General features: G+C 43.2%; 1 protein-coding gene across 6 annotated transcripts in view; it reads left to right on the forward strand.

Moving 5' to 3' along the window:
- foxp1b (forkhead box P1b) overlaps positions 1–15,504 on the forward strand; it is a 160,558-nt gene that overhangs the window by 34,868 nt on the left and 110,186 nt on the right. For 5 of the 6 annotated variants that reach the window (XM_075460260.1, XM_075460259.1, XM_075460265.1 and 2 more), the window contains one exon: positions 5,491–5,539. The exons of the other annotated variant lie outside the window; for it this stretch is intronic. The gene's annotated coding sequence lies outside the window, so the exon portion shown is untranslated. The remainder of the gene's footprint in view (positions 1–5,490; positions 5,540–15,504) is intronic. 6 annotated transcript variants of the gene reach the window in all.

Below are 15,504 nucleotides of genomic sequence, written 5' to 3' on the forward strand. Positions count from 1 at the left end.
AGTATTTGTATTTTCCATTCAGTGATTTTATGCATCACACAAATGTTTGAGGGCCCTAGGATAAGCATTAAAAAGAAAAAGAATTACAATACAGGTCACCCTTAGAAAATCTCTGAACAACATACTGATGAGCATTGTAGAGAACACAGAATTTATGATGTATAATTAGTAAAAAAGGATCGTTTTAGTACCACTTGAATGAATTACAACTTAAGTAAGTGTGGGGGAAAAAGAAAAAAGAAAAAAGTAGAGTGAGATTTAGTGGCTGTGGACCGTTTTTTTTTAATCATTGGTTTTCATGTAGATGATGCATTTTACGTCTGCAAACTTTTAAAGGACAGTTGCAATATTTCTCTCCTTCCAAGGGCAGCGCATATCTAATATTTATACGGAATAACAAACCCATTTATCTGGCAGCATTTTCAACCGGGTAGGGGGTAGGGCTTCGTAATTTGCAGCTATTTAAAGCCTTGCTTTTGGTAATGAATTATTTTGTCATCTCCAGTGTGATGAGATTCATCTTTAATAACTGTAACAATTATTTTATTAAAAAGCGAAGCCATGCATTATGGCTATCTCGCCAAGGTCTCAAGCTGGAAGGAATTCTCATTAAGAGCATTATATTACCCCGGTGTGCTTTCAGCTGGATGTCCCGCTGAAATTACATTAGGTGTCAACAATTTTTGTGTTAGAAGTAAGCAGTCATATTTACAGAGGCTTGCTTTTTCATTTGCAGGCTGACACCGGGAGATGTATTAAAAAAGATACTAATGTTCTCTATCTGATTAAGTCACGCACGGGGAAAAAAAACCTCTTTTAAAGTGTTGATTTTTTAATATAAGCCTAGCAGCGCTCTGTCATCAACAAAGACATAAATCTTTGTTCAGAACTTTTGATAGCTTGAGATTATTTTTGTGATTCATTTAACCGGCAGACGCGGCCGTTATCGCCCCTCATTCCCGAGCGTTTAAATGACCCCGACAATGAGTATCGGGTTGTTTGTGTCGTGATTGATTTGTCAGTGTACTTTCATCTACATCCTGTGTTTCTTCTGATGGTTAGCGTGGTGTGCAACACTGTGTTTTGTTAATGGTTCCAGGCCCAGGGTTGCTGCTAATGACACGGTTGTAATTGTTTGTCAGTGTGATAATGCGTGATTTCCTGTTTCCGTGTGAAGTTGGACATTTGATGAAGGAGGGATCTTGTCAGGAAGACAAAGTGCCGTCATTTGTCACCAGCTAAATGAGCTTCTCTCCAGACAGCCTCTTGGTTTTCACTGGAATATCATACTCACTGATCCTGTTTTGGGCTGTTGCCATGATGTTCACATTATTCAGTGAATTGCATTAAAGGGCAAGAAACCCAAACTGATTCGTGCAAGCCTCCACTTGTGCAAATCCAGATCAAAACAGAAACTGGGTTTGATTAGGTCAACAGTGAGATAAACCTGTCATTTACTTTTTGTCCTGTGCTGACATATAGAAATCTGTTTTCCAGAAAGAAAGAAGTGAAATTACCGAGTTTGGTAATCTTTTATTCTTAGTGTTTGCTCGCAGTCATCACTTCCTTAAACTCCACATTTATAAAAGGAGAAACAAGTTTCATCATTTTTCAGTTGAAAGACTCGTTTCATGTCGCAGTTTACTTTTAAGTCTCGTTCACATGCGTCTTGAGTGATCAGATCACGAGTGGGCAGCTCTAATAATGTCAGTTCACACCTGGCATTAGAGTTCGTCATTCCAGTGATCAGATCTCACTTCCCCACTCAGTCAATGACGATGAATACATTTCTTCTTTTCAAAGAGTTCGGCTCAGGTCCAGTTGTGCAGACCTGCGTCCGCTTACGCATCTAAAGCTCAGCAGGCTTCCTGAACACATCTTTAATCCACAGTTGTCTCCAAGTCAGGTTCTGCCCCTCACCTTACCTGATGTTCTTTAACAATGATCCAATCTTAAATCATTTTTGTTTTAACTGAACATTTTGCTTTTTTAGTAATTTAAACCTTTTCTCCACATCTTTCTAGTCCCTACTTGTAAAAATATGCTCTTTTGTTTGTAGTCTATTTTAACCTTTCAACTATAGTTTTTTTTATTGTCTCTGTACTGCCTTTTGTAGATTCCTTCTATACAACTACAGTTTTGTAATTACAAACGATACAAATTGCTCCGAGTTCTTGGATGGGGGTATTCGTTCACAGTCCAATAGAAAATGGAGTTCCAGTGTATCCCTCTGTATGCAACTGATTATAGGTCCGAAAGCTTTTTTTAAAGCTTTTTTTTTTTTTACTGGTCTCAGCTCATAAAAGAAAGCGAGGTACTTGTACTATTGGAAATTAAAACCGATGCACCAGGTAATACTGGTCGGAGCCGGTCGAGCTGAATATTTTCCAATTGCAGTAACCGACTGATCAGTTGATATTGTTGAACCAACGCGGCCTTCCGTATCACAAACCACCTTCGACTGTTTTCTCACTAACCCACCACATCTGTATGATGCATTCCCACCTGTGTTCAGAGCTTCTCACCGGTGATCCTCAAAGATCCGTGGGAACACCGGCTGTGAACAAGGCCCTAGTTTCACTGATAGCCTGCCTTGATCTTTTAAATGCAGAGTTAAATTTGGCATCTGGCTGATACCTGTAATATATTTTGACATTCTGTCTCCAAAGTAACATCATGAGGCACATAACTGCAGTGACTGAAGGTCAGGACTGTGGGACTGCTGTCATACTTTCCAAAGTCTTTGATTTAGTTGCCCTGCTATCAGACTGCTTCTGGTTCTGATTAGTTTGATTCCAATCTGTGGAGTTGGGGGCCATATTCTTCCTAGTTAACAATCTAATGAGCTAAACAAGCCAAACAAAGGAGAGGTGATCTGAATAGGTCTCCTGGGGGAGCTACTTACTGTCACAATTGCCCCTCCATTTTCCCTTTCCACTCCACATCGATTCATGTCTTCGCTGGTTGTTCTCTGTCCGCTGCAGCACACATGGGTGGTGTAATCAGTTAAAGCCTTTGCCTTCTTATTATTACCTGGGTGCTTAACACTGATATATTCTTTTTTTCCTTCAAGGACAAATGATGTAGGAGAAGGCAGATCCTGTGTGAAGTCCCAGAGCTCTCGCCAAGCAGCAGATCCCTTTTCAGTGCCAGCTGTTCTCTCAGATACGCCGGGCCGTGCTGAAATACTCTTAATATAATTCTGGGGGCTCGGGAGAATAGTGCAAAACAAGCGTTGCCAACGAGGAGAATGTTGAATTTTTCATCAGTGGGCTTCAACTCGCTGAGTTAGTGGGCAGCGCTCTCATTCATGAGCAGATGTTCAGTGCAGTTACACTCTGCAGTTAATGTGAACTTACTGGCCTCTCTGCCATTGGCTGCAAGGACGTTGGCAGCGATCTGGCATCTGAGAATTGCTCCCAGTAAAAAGCTCAGCCCTGGAAAGCGTTGCCCCGGCCTTTTTTAGCCACTTCCCAGCCCAGGAGCTGGATCCTGGACGGGAGGGGGGGCGAGCGCTGACAGCCCATCCGTCTTCACACTGGCAGTGATGAAACACTTGCCACTGTTTGCTTGGGGAACTGCAATGAAAATCCTGCAAATAGATAATTTCCACAAGTTTTACATTCACCTCCAATGACTGGCTTACCATGAACCAACACCGCTCTGCAGGTGAAATACACCGCGTGTGAGATTTAAGTACCTAAAAGTACCAGCCCCTGCGGTTAGAATGAAACAATTCCACATGCAGAGGAATTGTTCATTACCCTTGAAAGAGGAAATTCATAGAAACGAGGCACCTGTGAGGGGGTGATGGCTTGGCCCTGAGCTGAAACCAGCTGGTGCTGTGGTCAGCCTGGTGGGCTATATCCTCTCCCAGCCTGGTGCTTCAGACATCTGCATGGCCAGACTGCCCAGCCCTGGTTTGATGTGGCCACACAGAAATATAATGGTTCCCTTCTAACTATGCAAAAGGCCGTGTGATTAGAGTTTTGGTGACATCAGGTTTAGTAGGCGGCATGCCAATCATCTTGAGTTTGTGTGAAAGTCATCACAGTGAAGCTGTGCATATGGGACTTAAACAGTGCAAATGACAAGCTCTTGTTTCCTCTGCACATCTCATTTTCACTTTCTAATTGGTCGTTTTCAGGTTGGCTTTACGAGAGCAAAACTAATTAGTGTTTCTAAATTCAGCAGAAAAAAAAAAAAGAGAAAAAAAGTCAGCGTGATTGTTCTGGTTTCCTCTCCAGCGTCAGGCACTCAACAAGAAAATAAGACTAATCATTTTCAAATTGCTGGTATTTTTAAACCCTGGAGCTGAATGTTGCTCCGGCCCTTTTGGCATTTTGTTTGGCGAGATCAGGGAACAGCGGTTGCCCTCTCGCCTGTGTGCTCTCTTTGTGATTCGTGGGAAGTTTGGACTAGGGGCCAGTGGAAAAAACAATGCGTTGTGTTTTAGGTGGGGTTGTTTCTGCTTTGATTGGGAACGTCCTGCTGACAGGAGCAGCCCAGCAAGTTTACAGTAGCTGTGACATTGCTGTTACCTTTATTCAAAGTCCTCCAGCTGCAGCGAGCCCTCAGGAAGCCCAGCACAGCCCCGCATGGGCGGCCGGCGGCCCGCAGAGAGGGGAATGAGCCCTGTTTGAGTTGGCAGACGCTCCCCTCTCGGGGAACTTTTGCTGCCTCTGCAGAAAGGCCAGTGGCGTCGACTCTGGCGGGGCGGCGGTGATTCAGGGGGCAGGATGGGCTTTTTCCACCTCTCCTCCCTTTCAGGAAACACATTTTGCCGTTTCTTCCCTGTGTGTTTGCAAATGGAGGGAAGGAGTTAAGGCGAAGGGGCACGAGGCGCCGAAGGACAGAGCTCAGCTGTGAGAGCCTGACGACTGACATCGTGATCAAGCTGTTTCAGATTTCTGTATTCTGAATAAAAACGTGGTCTATTTTTATTTTTCCACCTGTGCTGTGGGGATTTACTCTTTTAGAAACCAGTAATTAAAAAAAAAAAGTTGATCTAAGGTTAGGGAGGAGCAGGGTTTAAATGCAATTAGAGCAATTCCCAAATGAGTTTGGACTCCGTTACAGTTTTGGTAATGTGTCATTATTTGTTGAATCAAGGGAATTCTTGTTTGAGATGCTAAATGTGTATCTATTGATTTTTAAAGGGGAGCACTGGGAGAGATATTTAACTCTGCCGGAGTCCCTATTAATATGAACGTGTCCCCTCACTACTGCTCGCATATGGAACTCAGAGGTGCATGTGTGTGCACACTCACAGTCATCAACCCAACAACATCATAGATGCGATGGCTGATTGTGGAAAAAAATAGTGTTTTTTTCCATTTTTTTTAATCTCCATGTTTGAAATAATTTCCCCCATTTCTCTCTTTTTCCATTCTACCACTCTCAACTCACTACTTGCCCTCCTACCTCCTCCTGTCTTCTTCTACTTCTACTTCTCTACTCCAACAATCTATCTGCTGCTTGCTGGACCAGCCCGGAGACTCCAGCGGTGACGTCCTGTGGAGCAAGAGATCAAAGCGCGGTAAGTGCCTCACACTGACATCAGCAGACAGCAGTGAGTAGAAACACAAGTCAGGTGCCAACTTTTGGACCAATTTTTATTTTTTTTTTCAAAGAGGGGCATTATATGGAAATTGTTTTTGAGTTTGAATGTGATAAGAAAAGGTTTTGCATAGTAACCGATGTCCTCATTTCCTGATGCAGTTGTTCATTGACATGAGTTTGAATGCAGAGCTTATGCTGACAGTGACGCTGGCCCCCGTCCGTGGGAGTCCCATTTAAAGGGAACTTTGAAACCTGAAAAGTGCAGAAAATGGCAGTTGGCTCGTGTCTGCATCCCCAGACTATCCTAGAAGTCATTACTCCTCGTGTGGTGTATAAACACGTCAAAAACAAACAATGACCCTGGGCAGACTCCGCACTGCAAAACAATTTCAAAGCTGGCGGTGTAGTGTAAACACAAAACACGGCTAACCTTCACGCAGGGAAGACTTCACCTTAAACCTGCTGTTTGTTTTATAGTCCCTCTCGACCTTGGTCGGGCGCGGTTTACATCTCCGGTTCCGCTCAGGTCGATGTAGCTGAGGGTTTGTGTTGACATCTAGGTTGAAGCTTTCAGTAGAAACCTCCAAAGGGCTGTAATGGTGTGTTTTGATCCAGAAATATTATTTCCATATATTTTTGAATATGTGATACTTGCTAAAAAACAAACATCAGTGTTTTGTTTTTTTTTGTTTGTTTTTTTTTGCCGTTTGTAGAAAAAATAAAGCCTTGAAATACTCTTCAGAATCTAAAAAGGACAGGGATGATAATCACATGTGACTGGAGAGATATTAAGTGCTTTAGATACTTAGTTTCAGGGTATAGATTTCTCCTACTGGCCCTACTCATCGAGTAAAGAACACTCATTTTCTTCTTTCACAGACCTTTCTGTCTCCGTTAGCTCCTTCACACTGAGCCGGGGGTGACCGTGCGGTGTTGTGAACCCGTATTTTTAATAAAGCCCAGCTGCTGAATGATCAAATAGAGTCTCTAATTAAGGCCTGAGCGTACACCCATGTAAAATTCTCTCTGGAATGCTAACAACCTGTGATATTTTCAGAGGAATTTGCAGCGCAGGTCTCAGAGAAGGGAGGGGAGCCGAGTGTTTGGGGCTCAGAGAGAGGAGGGGCAGTGTTCATGTGGCAAGCCAACATGTTGTTCACATCCGTGTCAGATCGAGGCTAATGAAGGACAGACTGATCCTTGGATGCAAGCCCTAAGTAAATGATCCCTCTTTGAATATATTAGAGCCCCATAGAAGCGTCGTGCCTCCCCGCTGTGCCTACTCTGCTGCACGTTGTCTTGTGGGCTGATGAGGCCGGTCGAAACGGCAGTCACGGTGTTCGATCACGCCGTATCCTGTTCAGCCTGATTTCAGTGTGTTTTACAGCAGTATTCGTACATTGACTTAGTGGTGAGGTTCTACACTCAGCGATCATTTCCAGGTTAGTGTTTTTGCAAAACAGTTTGATAGTAAATGGAAAGTATGAGTGTTGTGTCATTTGACAATGTAAATGAGCCACCTAAAATTTTTCCCCACCCTCTTAAGAGGGACTGCATTTACATAACAGGCTGGGGTTTGATACTCATGCAAATTGTTCACGTAGAAAAACCTTATTTTTTTTCTCAATTTCCAGTTTTTTTTTGTTTTTTTTTTAATCTTTCGTTTTGGGTCGAAACGTTTTGTTAATCAAAACATTTTGGAAACAAAAAGAAAAGAATCGGAAATAGATGAATAAGAAAACCAGTTAAGATTAAGAATAAAAGCTTCCTTTAGCAGAACTTTTTCAAAGCGTTTTATGGCCGCGCTGTGCATGGAAATGAATCCTAAACTTGTAATTATGTGGCACTTTTGAATATTAATTGGAAAGACCGAGTGAAATGTGAATTGTGAATGCAGCCCTCCTAAACTGCTGCAGCATTCCATTAATAAATACCTCTCAGCTTCTTTAGTGCCGGGCTGGTTTCACTGACTGAAACAATGTCGTTTGATTTTCGCTGATATTGCATGTGTACTTCATAGATGGATGGATTAGATGGATCCAATTAGCCATGGTCATTGCTCATGTATTTAAGCTGACAGTGGAAGTCTTGTGGAGAATAGCCTTCATTTTGGTAGTTTTTAAAAAAAGAAAAAGAAAAATCCTCCAGCAAAGTACTTTAAAAGCCCATAAAGAGCACATGGTGAAGAATGCGCACTTGATACAGATTTGATATACCGCTGTAGCAAATTTTCTTAATTAGACGAGGGAGAGGAATAATTGATTTTCAATAGATAATATCAAGTAATCGTGAACTCTAACAGGATGATAAAGTGACCAAGATCTATACCTTCTTTCTTTTCTTTTATATACAATCAACACTGGATCTATTTCTGACTTTCCCTTGGGATCTCACATAGGGTGTTTTTAGTACAGAGCCCTTACAATGTGCAGCCTACAGAGTTTGCAGCGGGATATGAGAAGTGATGGCTCAGGGCATCAGCTGCACGGATGTGCGTTGTGCGTCGACGGCCCCCTCTGACCCTCCGAACGCCGCGTACCATGCTGGCCTGTTTGGGGGGCGCGAGCCCCTGTTTGTAAACATGAAAGGAGCGATGAAAAGCATATTGGCCCGGGTCGCGCTCCGCTCACAGACAGGCACGACACAACGTGACAAGCAACAGATGCGTCACACAGGCCTAAATCAAATCAGCCATCCAGCGTGGACTTGTGCACACCATCAGACATGTTTGCTGTGATGAGGCAGGGAGGCAGCGAGTGCTGCTGGCAGATGAGACAAGGCAGCGCCTCTGCTGCTCCCAGCTTCCTGTCTGGAAAAGGACAGGCCTGTTTGTAGGCTGCTTTGACACTCTGAGTCACTTTGTCATCTGGGGTGCTCGCTGCAGCTCTGATCACATGTACACACTGCACTCAAAGAGCGTCACATCAGCCGCATGACAGGTAGGCTCCCAATGAGACAACAGCCAGAAGGGATGTCCTTTTCAATACTCTGTCAGAGTACAAACGCACAAGACAAAATAACATCATGTAACGTCATTCTGAGTGCTCTCATGTTTTCTTTTGTCGCTTTGGAACGCAGTTTGTAACCCAGTGTTGTTCGGGTCCTGCAGACCAGAGAGGCCTCTAAAGTCCCACTCAGTCCGCCATGATGTCCACTTCATGCAAACTGCTCGTTTGTGTTTGACAGGGGCAGTAAAAGGGCAGCGTCCGTTAACTTTACACAGCGAACCTGTTAATGCTGATCCGAGAAGCTTAATCTGTCTGATGCCTCCTCCCCGTAAGAAAATACTGCGGCTTCACGTTGAGCCGCGGGGAGAGAAGCGGGGATCCATCATCAGAACAAGCAAATGAATGAAGCTGCAGCAACAGCTGTTTGACTGAGCACGCACTACAGACTGTCACCCCCACATCTGTTTACCACTTCGACAACCACATGAGTGTTTATATCCACGGGTGTAATTGAGCTATTTTCCTGAGGGCAGCTGTAAGCCACACTAACTTATATTCCAACTTTCCATTAAAGCGTGGGGGGAAGCTTTACTGATAGTAATCACGTCCAGCAACACTGCTATGTAAATATGGCTTATCAGCTCTGCCAATTTGGTTAAGTGGCACGTACGTGGGTGATTCACACATCCAACTCTGTGGCTCTGTCACGGGCCACATACAGTAGTCATTTATTAAACATAGGTAACTTAAATTCTTAACAAGTATGTATGCAGCAGGAACATAATCATGAAAATGACCGTGTGTCAAACTCTTGCTGTGTGGAAAAGATACACATACTCACACACACACACACACACACACAAGGTCTTCAGCCTGCCATGAGGGTAAACTTAACTGTTTGCATTTAGCATGCACAGTATATGGAAATTGAAATGAGAATATCTAGATCTAAAACATCCCATTCAAATGTTAACACCAAACAATATAATGCGTTATGGCTTTCAGCATTTGCATACAACTCTGTTTGCTTCTGTGAGCTGGGGATATAACAAGGAAGAGAGAGGGAGAAACACTGAGTGGAGGATGTGGAGAGCACAAACAAAGCCTTTGTCTGGCGGTCATAGGGAAATGATATATGATAACTGTTCAGTTCACTTTGAACATGTATGCATTACTCAGTGTCACTGCAATTAAAAGGTAAAAACAGCTTCTGCCGCACAAATTACTGTTGAACCTCCACACTTTTTTGGCTTTATTAAGCGTTCAGATGCTGTTGTCAGTTGAAACGTCTTCTAAGTGTTGCTTCTGGAGGTTATAAAGTCAAATTTGTTTGTCAGAGCACGGCTTCCATTGTAAAAACGATATTATAGAGATATTATGTGAAGACATAAATGGAGAGCTAAACAACAGTTGCAGGGAATTTGAAAGGAATAAAGGCAACAGCCAGTTAATGTGTGGAGATAATTTGCCGTTCATTACACGTTGTGTGTTGAGGTCAGATGTAACATAGCAACAGTTAAAGTGAAATGTGAAGTCTTTTACCACACAATTTCCATTAAAAAAAAACACAGAATCTTTAGTCTCTTTGAGTGAATGACACGGACACTTTATATTTAGCACGAGCAACTGAGATTCACTGGGGTGAAGACACTGTCGACTATGGTTAAATGAAATGTGGTGAGTTTGAATTCAGGCCCTCAAAAAAAACAGGTGCAGCACATAAGGAAAAAACAGACAAGCTTGAAAGTCAATATTCGGTCTGAGCACCTTTATTCTTCAAAACAGCCCAAACTCTCTGGGACAAGCTTTCTGTCATTTCTTTAAGTTGTCTTCAGGAATAGTTCTCCAGGCTTCTTGAAGGACATCCCAAAGCTCTTCTTTGGATGTCGGCTGCCTTTTGTTCCGTTCTCTGCCAAGATGATCCCACACTGCTTCACTAATGTTGAGGTCCGGGCTCTGGGGAGGATTCATCCCTCCATAAGACCTGTTGCCACTGATTTTCAGTCCACTTGTGTTATTCAGCATAGCTCAGCCTTTTCTCCCTGTTTCCCTTCCTTAAGAATGGCTTCTTAACAGCCACCCTTCCATGGAGCCCATCTCTGATGAGGCTTCAGTGAACAGTAGATGGATCAGCTCAAGGTCCAGATGCATCTAAGGACATCACTTTCAGATACTGTAGATGGCTTTTTAGACCTGGCACTTCTTCTTTTGTCTTCCACTTTCCTCAATTTCTTTTAAGGACACACTGCACATCATGCTGACATAAAGCCAGGTTTTCAGCTACTAGCTCTATTGGTAGTATATTAATAGTAGTATACTATTTTATGTCTGTCAAACTGTGTTATATATGTTATAAGCAGTCTGCCACAACAACACACAATGTGCTCCCATTTCTTTCTTTAAAACTGGTTCTTTGCTAAGTTGCCTGTAATGTGGAGGCACAACACTGGTTCATCCCTTGGGTCAGGTTAATTCACAAACCAAACAGAAACTGATCAGGTATCAGCACTGGCATGAAAATAAGTGAACAAGCCGCCAATATCTAAGGAAAAACTTTAAAAGCTCGAAGAACGAGACCTCTTGAAAAGATTCCTGGTTGGAAGCAAAATATGAAGAAATGGCTCAAAAAGTGATCTTTTTGCATATTTTGTACCGCCCTTTCACACTTTAACATTACTTTAAAAAAGAACAAAAAAAAAAACAAGGCAATTCCTCTCCTTTTCTCTTTACTCTCCCATCATCCATTATCACCGACTGTGAATCAGAGGGTTAAACAAGGAGCAGATTGATGCAGAGGAGGGGAAGGACCCGGCCCACTGTCTGACAGGGTTAAACATGGTGAAGGATTGCCAGTCCAAACACTGACATCTGTGGTCGCCACGGCACTCGCTGCATTTAGGTGGAATCTCTGACTCTCCTAACTCTGTATTCTGTGCAGTAATGTCTCTCTGTAATGAATATTTCAAGGAATGAGGGAGGCTGTTACTTGACGCCTTTTCGCTTGCGTTTAAATTTAGCTGGTGTCATTGTCCAGCAATGTGATTAATAGTTTATCAGTCTTGACTATACGTCTCTATGAAATATCTCTTTCCATCTGTCATTAAACTGCACATGGAAATTGGTTAGATTTTCAATCAGGCATATCTTACACAAGGAAACGGTCATTAAAATGTGCTCTCTTGTAGGTAGAGTAAGTCTTTCCAGCACTGTGTCATCAGCCACTTTCCAACTCAAAAATACTTCCCTTTGTCTTCCTCTGTGATAATTAGATTGAGACCTCAATCAGGGCGCAGTGTACAGCCTTAATGTGGTTTTAAATAAGCCTGAGGTGTGTAGCAGCAACAGTGGGTTTTGAGAGAGCGAGGGACCCACCGCAAGGGTTGGACCAGGGAGTCACAGACGGGCTTCCCTGTCAAATAAAGATCAGGCCTTTATTTCAACATGTAATCCCTTTAAATCTCCCATAGAGGAACTTTGGCAGCGCAGGGCTTCCAACGGCACAGAGGCTCCACCGTGTGCGTGTCTTCTTTATCCGCACATGTGGAAACGGCTACCTGTGCAGTCCCTGCTTAGTGTATTTAAAACTGGACTCTATTGGAATTTGACTTTTTCTTCTTGCTGCGCCTTATTTAGCCGCGCTTGTGCTGTGATTTGACTTTTCGAGTTTTATTTTCCCACATTTAGTGATGAAACGTCTCCAGAATTTTCGACTCAACTCCTCAGAACATTCATTATGTTGAATTATTAATGCCTGTATTGAATTATTGAGGGAAGATAATTTCTGATCAGATTAATATTAACTCCCTGTGAAATATTTATGACTAATGTTAGAAATGATGATCTTACGGAACCATTAATTTAATCATAAACAGACATAGTGGTGGTGGCGTAGACTCGAGTAAGCCGGGGCTGCTCGAGACTCTCTTATGGTAGCTTCCCGTGAGGGGGGTGAATATGAAATATTGCTGTGGTCTACTTTGTTCTGCTCATGTCACCGGCCCGTCCTGCCCCGGGGCTGACAGCCGCGTCACAGGGGGAAGTTCACCAGCATTTGTCTCCCGTCATCTTGTCCACAGATGACCTGAACTACGGTCAGGGGAAACGTTGCAAAGACATTTTGGTGTTGACATTGAGCAACTTCGTTACCGCCTCTGCTGATTGGCAAACTCAAAGTTTCGGTGCAATCTGTTGGTTTCCTTAGCTAGGAAATAGTTTTTGAATTGGCTCTATATGAATGAATTGGATTATTTTATAAATAATTATGATTACAATGAATTGAATTCCAACTGGCTTGAATTGGACTTTATTATTTAAGTGCCTTGAGATGACATTTGTTGTATTTGGTGCTATATAAATAAAAATGAATTGAATTGAATTGAATCTTCATGTTATTTCACCTTTGAACAGAATCCGCGCACAGGGAATCTCATCGTGTTCGTTTAGAGCAGGTTTGGTCTGTTTTCAGTTTTGATCAGAACTCTTTCGATGAAAGATATTTAGCCATGTTTGCATCCAGCTATGTTAATGGAATATTGAAATCAGAGCAAGAAACAAACCATCACTTGAACATAATGGTAAGCACCTCAAACATTATGGTTAGACTAATTATGTTTTTAAATGCCAGCAAAAAAAATATGATAACAAAGACAATAAAGACCCCCTATTCAAAATGTGATAGGCAGGGAGAGGCAAATTATTTCAAATATTTGATATTTAGATTATTTTCAAATGAACTAAGACATGAGCAGAGGCGAGCAGTTTCCCCCGGTGATCCTCCGGGCTCCTTTGTTTCCTTGGTGTCTCCAGCTCATTAATGTTCGAAGCATGTGAGAGAACCAGACCAAACTCGGTAACCCGTGGCCGGGTGACACCTCAGGCCCCGTACACAGTCGCATGCGCACGCACATAACTCCCTCAGCTGCTCGGAGTCCACCGACTCTTTCAGGAAGTGACGGCCGAGCTGTCCTGATTAAAATGACAATAGTCTAATTAACTCGACCTCGGTGTCAGCGCAGTAAACGGCTGATGACCATCCAGTTCCTGTTTGAAAACCCCTTTGTCTCCTCATCGCCCAAAAATATGACTTTTTTTTTTTTTCTTCAGAAAATTGCCTCAACCCCATTTGACAGGATTTGCTAATGGCAATTATTTCCCATAAGCTAATTAAATCTTGGCAAAGTTTTCTGTTTTTTTTCTTTCCTCCTGCGGTAGAAATCCTCCTCCGCAGTCCTTCAGGGATTTGTCATTTGGAGTATAATATCACAAGCTCCTTCAAGCGGCGTTAGTCCCTTAGATTGAATAGCATTCTAATGCGGTGACTTGGTCTTCAGCCTGATTTCATTTCAAACATTTTCAATGGAACCATTTGACACCAGCTCTGGTGTCCCCCCCCCCTCCCCGTCGGTCAGCAGGTCAAACAGCTTGATAAAAAAAATTAAAAAAAGAGTTTGAAGGCCAAAATCAACTTTTAAAAACTACCAATATTTGAAAAGGAGACTCCACTTTAACCTCTCTTAATCTTCTGCATTGTTTGATGGACTCAAAAGTGTAGAGGGAATAAAAAAGAACAACAAGTCGAAAAGAAAAAAAAACTTTAATGAGTGAAGAAGAAGCTGCTTTTTGTTCTGTTATCCTTCAGCTGGTGATTAAGGTCTATAGGGAGATAATTACGCTTTAGAGTGGAGTTAATGAAAGGAAAACTTCTCTTTTCTTGTGGAATGGAAGGGCAGATCTTTTTGTACTGGTATCTGCACACATCTCCCACCCTTGAGAGGGCACACAGAGAATTGCTTTTTGTTTTAAGGTTGCCTCCCCCCCTCCCCCCCTCTTCTCTCCGCTGCCTGTCACTCTGTGGCTGATATGAGCGGTCTGTGAATGAAGCCAGAGCCAGTGATGTCTGTCTCCGCTGCTGTTGCCCGTGCCTGCCTGTGAGTGTCGGGCATGCTGGCAAACATCAAATGGGAACATCACAACAGGTCATCAGGGATATGTGCTAATTTGAATGAAAAAGGCAAAAAAAAAAAATGTGTCTTCATTTTCAGTGTTAAATCATTGCGGTGTTGTTAAAGCACTCCGCTTCCAGCAGCAAGCATGTGTTTGCCATCAAATGACCCCGCTTTGTTGAACATGAAAGGAATGCGCAGATTTGAATTTATTACACATCAACACGGGAGCCATATGTATCATCTGACTTCAGATGCCCCTTTTGAACAAGCGGAGGTGTTGACCAAGCCACCGCCGCCTTGAACGCCACTGAAGCAGGGCAGCACAAGTGGCGGCCAGAGAGCGCATATTAAGCTGTCCTTGTGGAAGTTCACATCTGGTGTGTGTGTGTGTGTGTGGTGGGGGGGGGGGGGGGCAGAACCCCCTCCCCCTCCCCTCCCCTCCCCTCCAACAGCACTCTCACATTTCATCATCTGTTCTGCAGCGCCAGGGTGCTCCGGCACAAGTTGGCCGCTCTGGATCCATCTGTTGTTATTATTTTCCACTGATAATTGGCTTGAACAATGGAATGCCTGTGTCCCCCTCGTCTTTGAAACCGTACACCCTGTTTATTTTCCAGAGGTCTCATTCCTGCTCTCCTTTCTCTCTATCTGTCTCTCACCCCCCCCCCCACCCTCCTGTCAACCAGTGTCACCTCACCCCTCATCTCCCTGTCCCCTGGTCCAATTTGAGAGGGCTTCACATGAAAACCACACCTCTGACTGCCCACCTCAGTATGTGTCACTTCTCTCTGGATTTTCTGGATGGGATCAGCTCCCTTTCTCCCTTTCTCCCACTTCTTTTTTTTTTTTTTTTTCTCTCTCTCCAGGACAATCCTCCCCACTCCACATAACTCTGCATTCCTCTCCTAAAAGGACGGGAGACAGATAGATGAAGAAGAATAAGAGGGGAAGGGGAGTCTTTAGAAAGCAAGTTGTTGGACAATATGTGCTGGTGTAAATCAATTTTTCCTGCCTCTCCACCAGGAGGTGTGTAGAGGAGGATTTCTAAG

This window comes from Odontesthes bonariensis, chromosome 3, assembly GCF_027942865.1.
Source record: "Odontesthes bonariensis isolate fOdoBon6 chromosome 3, fOdoBon6.hap1, whole genome shotgun sequence".
Classification (NCBI taxonomy): Eukaryota; Metazoa; Chordata; class Actinopteri; order Atheriniformes; family Atherinopsidae; genus Odontesthes; species Odontesthes bonariensis.